Source organism: Anomaloglossus baeobatrachus, unplaced genomic scaffold (assembly GCF_048569485.1).
Source record: "Anomaloglossus baeobatrachus isolate aAnoBae1 unplaced genomic scaffold, aAnoBae1.hap1 Scaffold_3643, whole genome shotgun sequence".
NCBI lineage: Eukaryota > Metazoa > Chordata > Amphibia > Anura > Aromobatidae > Anomaloglossus > Anomaloglossus baeobatrachus.
The window spans coordinates 22295-30834 of NW_027442995.1; the positions used below are offsets into that span (position 1 = coordinate 22295).

An 8540-nucleotide genomic window follows, 5' to 3' on the forward strand; every position below is an offset into this window, starting at 1 on the left:
TGGTCAAGTTGAGTGGAGATGAGTTTGCTATTTGGCACAGCTTTTGCATCAATAAAGCAAGTAAAAGGTGTGAAAGATAAAAAAAAGGGTGAAAGTGTGAAAAGTGAATTGGCCAAATTGAGGTGCATATAAAGTTTTTGCTTTCTTTCAATTCACTAATGGGGCTCATTTGAATCAGGTGAATTGAGTTCTGCTTTTGGAAACTGGGTTAAGAAGGGGTGCACCGGTCCTGGAGGTACTGCAATACCAGGTCAATGCGTGGAGTGGACAGAGCAAGATTTTTTCCATCTCCTTGTTCTAAAAATCCATTTAATATATGGTCCCCAGAGAGGGGACGTATCAGATATTAAACTGATAAGAACAGATTTAATTTTTTTTTTTTTCTGTTTATCAGTAGGACTTCAAAATAACAAAGGTGATCGCCTCCCGTTGCCTGGGAACCGTCCAGGCACAAGAGGGCTATGTGTCACCAGAAGGCGCACACACTTCCTCAAGGCCGGCAGACGTGCAATCCCAGGCACCTTCCAGTACCGACCAAGGTAGCGTCCTCCGAAACTACACTTGATCTTAGCCAAAAGGCCGAGAAGCTATAACCCGAATTGGTTACGGCCTTGAGTGGCACCCTGGCCTATACCGGACACATCTTAGGGAGAGGGAGACAAACCCACGCCTACAGAAGACATTTTGTCACCCAAGCCAACCCTTGAAAAGGCTGTTTTGCAGAGCAAAAACAAGAAGAATGATGCTTTTTGCAGCCGCCGCCCACTGCAATTAATCTGAATAACTCCTCCTCCTCCAAGCACCTCCCCTCCCCCTTGCAGTCTTTCCAATTCATGATACAAAAAGACGGACGGACAGGACAGGACAGGACAGGCTGCCTGACTTTCCGTCACTGCCACCCTTTGCCATCCTTGCCCGTAGAAAGCCCTTTCATCATCCCCAAACCCTAATCTTTTCCCTTCCCTTCCCAGCTGCGTCTCACTCCCTTTCATTAGGAAGTGAGCGCAGCCTTTTCTCCGTTCTGCACATGCGCGACGTTAAACACAAATGCGCAGGCGTGCGTTCCATTAGCCTCACTGCATTCCACTCCCATACAGGAAGTGGGCGCAGCTATTACTACGGTCGCACATAAAAGAACCCACGGCCACCACTGCACACAGCTGACTCCACCACAGGACACCCACTTCTACACCAACGCAGGTAAGACAGGATCGGCACCTCTATGCTCCCGTTACAATCAGGCTCAGTCACCATGTGATAACGCTCTCAACTCTTTAGTTGCAGGCTCCCCTTGCTTCACCTCCACTGGCTGTGCTGCCATTTCCTCTCCCACCTGGAAGGTATACTTTATTCCACTATTTTCCTGTTTCTCTCTTCCCCCTTTTCCCATAACCTACTTTTATCTGCATTTGTGGGGTATCTATATGCTATTTACATCATAGTTTTATTCATTAATATGGAAGGGAAGAGTGCCCATGAGAGTGTTGAACTGCGGAGAGCAAGAGATTAAGCTGCTCCGATTTGCCACCATTGATAAGCTGTTCTCAGTAGATACACATGCTATCCAAACAGCAGCATCCACCATTGCTTCAGCCCACCCATTCAGTGACAGCTCACCAAGTCAGCCAGAGGAGTGGTGTAAGGAATTACACGTAGGCACTGACTCCACACCTTCACATCACAAGAAGGGGGTCTACAGGCTAGTGCAAGAATACGAGCAAGTCTTCAGCAAACATCCGCTAGACTTTTGAAGAATAAAAGGGGTCAAACACTACATCCCCACAAGTGCACACCCACCCATCAAAGAGAGATATAAGCCAAAACTACCTGCACATTACCAGTGTACCAAGGACATGTTGAGCAACATGAAGGAGGCTGGGGTTATCCGTGACAGTTGTAGCCTCTGGGCAGCTCCGTTGGTCCTGTTAAAGAAGAAGGACAGCACCACTCCCCTGTATTGAGGAATAGCTAGCTGCATTGAGAACTGCAAATTATTTTTCTACCCTTGATCTCACTAGTCGCTATTGGCAAGTGTCCGTTGCTGAGGCAGACCGGGAGAAGACCGCCTTTGCCACCCCGATGGGTCTCTGCGAGTTCAAAAGCATGCCCTTCGAGCTGTGCAATTTGCCAGGAACCTTCCAGAGGCTGATGGAATGCTGCTTGGGACACCGAAACTTTGAAACGGTACTGCTATACCTTTATGATGTTATTGTTTATTCTAAAGCAAACAAGATTTTAGGGTGTATAAAAAGGGAGATTAGATCCGGTGATCCCAACGTATTGTTAACCCTCTATAAATCACTTGTAAGGCCACATCTGGAATATGGGGTAAAGTCCTGAGCAGGTTGATAACCATTGGTTTGAGCATGGTAGGGTGTAGTGCGCATCTTCCTGCATCGGTAAAAGCTGCAGAAGTCCTTGAAGATTTCCGCTTCAAAGGCAGTGCCTTGATCTGTGAGGACTCTCTCTGAGTAGCCATGAGGTCTGCATAAGTGTGCTTGGAAGACCTTCGCTGCAGTATGGGCCATTAGATCTTTGACTTGTACCACAACCATAAATCTCGAGTAGTTGTCTACCATCGTAAGTGCATACGTGAGCTCGCCTCGATATTCTGCAACAAAACTCCCTTTTTCGATTTCAGTTTCAGCAAACACTCCTCTTCCTGTAGAAAATATTTATCATTACCTAAGACAGTCATTCTAATGCATGACAATATTAAGGCAATTTAGTTAAAACTTGTTTTAACTCACCTTTAAGGGGATTGATGTATTTCATGGTCAATCCAGGTTTGTCAGTGATGGCACTGACATAATGTATGGCGTCTTTTTCGGGCGTTATCCTTTGCCTTTTCATTGTGAAAATCCAGTTGCCTATATCAAAGCAAATTCTACTACTTGTAAAGTATGCAGAAAATGAAATGTAGAACATATAACATCAACTGCTTAGGAACGCATCATAGGTTAGTACTTAAAAGGATATTGTCATGTTCTAGTCATAATGCAAGCTGGACATTTTTCATGTTACCCTGTAATCGCCGGCCTGTTCTAATGCTCACAAGCCAAGATATAGGCTCAGCTGCTAAGGCTTCCCTCTGCCTTCTGAATGAAACTTGAATATGTCTGGCTCACTGTGTATATAGCAGGTGCTCAGAAAAAATAAGAGTCAATTCAATAGAAATAGCTCTGGCACACTATAGTGATCAATAACGTAAGAAAAGAACTCTTGGAATGCTGAAAATTCTTTATTTGTGCAAAAGGATAATTCATCCAACGTTTCGACCTTGTTTTTAGGTCTTTATCAAGGATAAAGTTATCTAAGATCATAAAGGGTTACAAAACCATATAAACACGTAATTAGTACATAGTACAACATAACAGTACAATATATTGCTACTTGAGAGTACAATGGGTCAAATAACCATGATGCACATACAAAAAATTTTTCCAAAGCCATAGTGAAAACATTTGTACTGAGGAAAGAAAATTTCCACATGACCTATCTGGAGAAACATTCTGGATCAAACAACCAAAAATAGTCAAGCAGGTAAATACACACCTATATGGATAACAGGATGATATGTGTTCAATTGTATAGCGTCATTGCCATTAAGGTACAAATGGAAAACTTGCAATCCTATATAGTGAAGGAAATGAACACATATCATATCAAAGAACACAGGAACATGGGTGTGAGAAAAACCTCAATGTTTATACTTTGTTCTTTATAATGGTGTGAACATGTATATGTCTCAGTACCTTATGCACTTGAGAATTCTAGTGAGTAGATGATGAAAGCCTATTTCAGAACTGGAATCGGTAAATAATTGTAGGTGGAATCTAAATGAAAAGATGGTACAAGTGTTATCATGACACGTGGGCTATAACACAATGGACCGTGTGACAAAGAAGAAAGGAGAGAAAGAAGAGGAAGAAAATGCAACTACCTGTAACATTACGTGATAGTCACTGGTAAGTATCACTTGACAATTCAAGTGAAAAAGGATTCCTTTATTAAAGGGTTCTCAGTCGCCTCAGGATCATGAAATACTAGGGTAAATGATATGAGAATGGGTAAGAAGCACCACTAAAGGAAATATGAGATGCAGGACATATATCTATAAACCCCTGAACTACATGATAGAAATAAAAAGAAGAAAAAAGAAAAAAAAGAAGAAAGAAGAAGAACACATAGAATGCGGAAAGAGAATGGGTACAACTACCTGAGTTACTGCAGGGAGGCCCCTGGTTGGTATTGTGAGGGTTAGTGGAATTCCTTCACTGAAGGGTTCTCAGTTGCCTCAGGTTCGTGAAAAATGCTATAGACAAATAATGCCCGGAGAAAAGGGGTTCATATACAGCGAATAATGGTAATACAAGGTACATGTGTCACATGTAATAGTATATATATATATATTGTACTAAGCTCTACACCAGAAATAGAAAGTAGTCCCTCTGCCTTCTGTCTAGGTGCCCTGAGTTATGTCCTGTAAACTGTCACAGCGACCCAGACACACATGTGTAGTAGGGGAATATCCCTGCTGAGATGCCAGTGCTAGAGCACACGTTTGCTGTGGAGTTGAACGCTATGTGAGCAGTTCTTACCTTCAATGAGCAGAAGTCTCTTTTTTCAGATTTCAATATCTCTGTGGGTATCTGGCAGAAATATGGAATACTCTTTACTGCTAAGACCCTGTACACCACTCCCACTAAAGGGGGCTTTACACGCTGCGACATCGCTAATGCGGAGTCGTTGGGGTCACGGAATTTGTGACGCACATCCGGCCGCATTAGCGATGTTGCTGCGTGTGACACCGATGAGCGATTTTGCATCGTTGTAAAAACGTGCAAAATCGCTCATCGGTGACATGGGTCTCCATTCTCGATTATCGTTACTGCAGCAGTAACGATGTAGTTCGTCGCTCCTGCGGCAGCACACATTGCTCCGTGTGACACCGCAGAAACGAGGAACCTCTCCTTACCTGCCTCAAAGCCGCTATGAGGAAGGAAGGAGGTGGGCGGGATGTTCCGGCCACTCATCTCCGCCCCTCCACTGCTATTGGGCGGTCGCTCAGTGACGTTGCTGTGACGCCGCACGAACCGCCCCCTTAGAAAGGAGGCGGTTCGCCGGTCACAGCGACGTCGCCGGGCAGGTAAGTATGTGTGACTGGTTCTGTTCGGTGTTGTGCAGCATGGGCAGCAATTTGCCCGTGTCGCGCAACAGATGGGGGCGGGTACCCACACTAGCGATATCAGGACCGATATCGCAGTGTGTAAAGTAGCCTTTAGTCACATGACCAAGACTGTATCTGTGTCCCTACAACACACTTGAGACAAATGTGTGTGTGAGCCTGCATTGTGGGGTATATATAATATATTATAGAGCTGGGAAGGATCATTCTAAGCAGTGAGCTGTTCCAGTATTTGTAGGAAAATACCCAGTAGAAGCCTCAAACACAGCACCAATACCTCCCATCAGTATCCCACCACAGTGCCATGTAACCCATGCCCTACACTCCCATCTACACCAATACTATACAGGCACAAACTAGTATATCTGACTAAAAACCCCCAAAATATGAAGAACGGCCTATAGTTGAGTGTGGATATAAAATCTATGTGAGCAGAGCTAGAATAGAAATCACTGATCGCATTGAAGTCATTCTGACCATAAATCACCATGATATCAAGGTGAGGAGTTGTGTGTTACTGCTGGGAGGAAAGGGTTAACAGTGGAATATTAAGGTGCATTTCTGTGTGCAGTGTTACTAGTCAATGTACAAATTGTCTCTCCAGTAAAGGAGACAAACTCTAGCAGAGCGCCACCTATTGGAAGTAGCGATCCTAAAAGTCACAAGTGGATTTTCAACAATCCATTGCAATATGACTCAGGATATATAAGCCAGATCAGAATCCCAATTTGCAGACACGGTGTTTCGGGGTGCTTGCCCCTCGTCAGTGCAAAGTATGGGGGTGTCAATGTAGTCATTGTAACAATTCAGTATGAGCTGCTCTTGGTGCCGGGGGAGGGAGATGCTCTCCTGAGCAAGATAGATGGGGAATGAACATGATATCTATATAGTGTAAGGCAGGGGGTCTCAAACTCGGCTGGGTGTATGGGCCGCACAGAGGAAAAAAATAATGTGGGGGGCTGCATTCTTTGCAGGACAAAGTGACATTTTTATTGGTACCATATATATATTTTTTTTTCACACACCTTTGGATGACTGATTTTCAACATTTTTCACTTGTTTATTATAACAAATGTGCACATTCTTTGGTTAAATCTAAAAAAAAAAAATTGATGTTAAAAAAAAGTTATGCCTTATTTTGTTTTTTTTACAGTTTATCCCTTTCTTTTAACTAATAGTGTTACAATTATGACGCTAGCGTTTTGTGAAGGGAATGCTTTGCCTACTTCCGTGACTATGGCCTTCCAGAACTGCTGCATTTTGGCTGACCTCTCCGCCTCGGGAATAAGAGACATAAAGTTCTCCTTGTAGCGTGGGTCTAACAGTGTTACCAACCAGTAATGATTGTCGGCCAAGATGTTCTTAACGCGAGGGTCACGAGACAGGCAGCTTACCATAAAGTCATCCATGTGCGCCAGACTCTTAACAGCCATCACTTCAATATCCAGACCAACACGATGACTGAACATGCTGTCCTCCTCCTTCTCCTCCTCCTCCTCCTCATCTACCCTGTCCTCTGGCCAGCCACGCTGAACTGAGCATATGACTGGTATGCATGTCATATCCTCAATTTGGTCGGAGAGTTGCTCCATGTCTTCATCTTCCTCCTCGTCATAGTCCTCCACTGCACGTTGTGATGAGACGAGGCTGGGCTGTGTGTTATCACCCACACCCACTACTGTTTCTTGCTCCAACTCATCGTGTTCCGCCTGCAATGCATCATGTTTGGTTTTGAGCAGAGACCGTTTTAGAAGGCAGAGAAGCGGTATGGTGACGCTAATAATGGCGTCATCGCCGCTCACCATCTTGGTGGAGTCCTCAAAGTTTTGGAGGATGGTACATAGGTCGGACATCCATCTCCACTCCTCAGGTGTTATGTGTGGAGTTTGACCTATTTCCCGATGGCTTAGGTGATGCAGGTACTCAACAACTGCCCTCTTCTGCTCACATATCCTGATCAACATGTGCAGAGTTGAATTCCAATGCGTGGGGACATCACACACCAGTCTGTGAGCCGGAAGATGCAAATGACGCTGAAAGCCGGCAAGGCCGGCTGAAGCAGTAGGTGACTTTCGAAAATGTGCAGACAGGCGGCGAACTTTTACCAGCAGATCAGACAGCTCTGGGTATGAGTTTAGAAACCGCTGAACCACGAGGTTGAGCACATGGGCCACGCATGGAACATGTGTCAGCTGGCCTCGCCTCAAAGCCGCCACCAGGTTCCGGCCATTGTCACACACAACCTTTCCTGGCTTTAGGTTCAGAGGTGTGAGCCAGTGATCTGCATGCTGTTTTAGAGCTGTCCACACCTCTTCTGCATTGTGGGGTTTGTCACCTATGCAGATTAGCTGCAGCACAGCCTGTTGCCGCTTCGCCGAGGCAGTGCTGCAGTGCTTCCAGCTTGGGACTGGTGTGGAGGGTAAAGTGGATGAGGATGCGCAGGAGGAGGAGGAGGCTGAAGAGCATGACATTCCGGAGCTGTAGAGTGTGGGTGAAACCCTGACTGAGGTAGGGCCTGCAAACCTTGGTGTGGGAAGGACTTGTTCCGTTCCTCGCTCAAACTGGGTCCCAGCTGGGCTGGGCTGGGTCCCTACCCGGCTGGGTAGGGCGTTGTGGGGGGTTTGTCTATCTCCGTTTGAGGTGAGTTTGTTTAAGTTAGCCTTTTCTTTGGCGTTTTTTGGAGCCCTGCGGGTTGGGGAGTTGGTATCGCCCAGTAAGGCGTTCCCCGGGGGCTTGGATTGGGGTGACATTATGTCAGTGGAAAACGGAGTTGAATTTTGGATTAGGAAATCGAAAACTGATCAGAGAGGTGTGGGTAGACTAGTCCGTTTGGGGATGGTTGTGGCATCTGATATGTGCCCGTTCAAGTGTCTCGGGAATTTTCAACAGATCCGTCCGAAGGTGGATGGCCCCTTATTACATATATCTTTTTATCGAGATACCAATTTGTGAGTGTTTTTAGGGCATGTTTGAAGTCGTTGGGGTTAGATCCGAAGTCTTTCGGATTGGGGCAGCGACGGAGGCCTCTATATGCGGCCTACCGGAGGAGACAGTTAAGCAGATTGGTAGGTGGAAGTCGCAGCGCTTTAAGTCGTATGTACGTCCCCAGGTGGTTGTTGGCAATTGAGGGGAAAAGGGGGGGGGTATTAGGGTATTAGGGTAGCAATGGGGGGGGTGAGAGTGTGTGTTTTTTGTCAATTTGGTTTGGTGAGGCAATAAAATGGTGTCGTCTGTACATTTTGTATTGCAGAACCACCCCCCCTTCCTTCCCTGGTCTGGATCCTTGGCCACTCTTATGTGTATTGGGGAGCCCGACGAGCGGACGCGAGATGGAACTGGAGACAGCTAGGTT

General features: G+C 45.7%; 1 pseudogene; it reads right to left on the bottom strand.

Moving 5' to 3' along the window:
• Positions 1–213: 213 nt before the first annotated feature.
• On the bottom strand, positions 214–420 carry LOC142273576 (U2 spliceosomal RNA; annotated as a pseudogene).
• Positions 421–8540: the final 8120 nt, after the last annotated feature.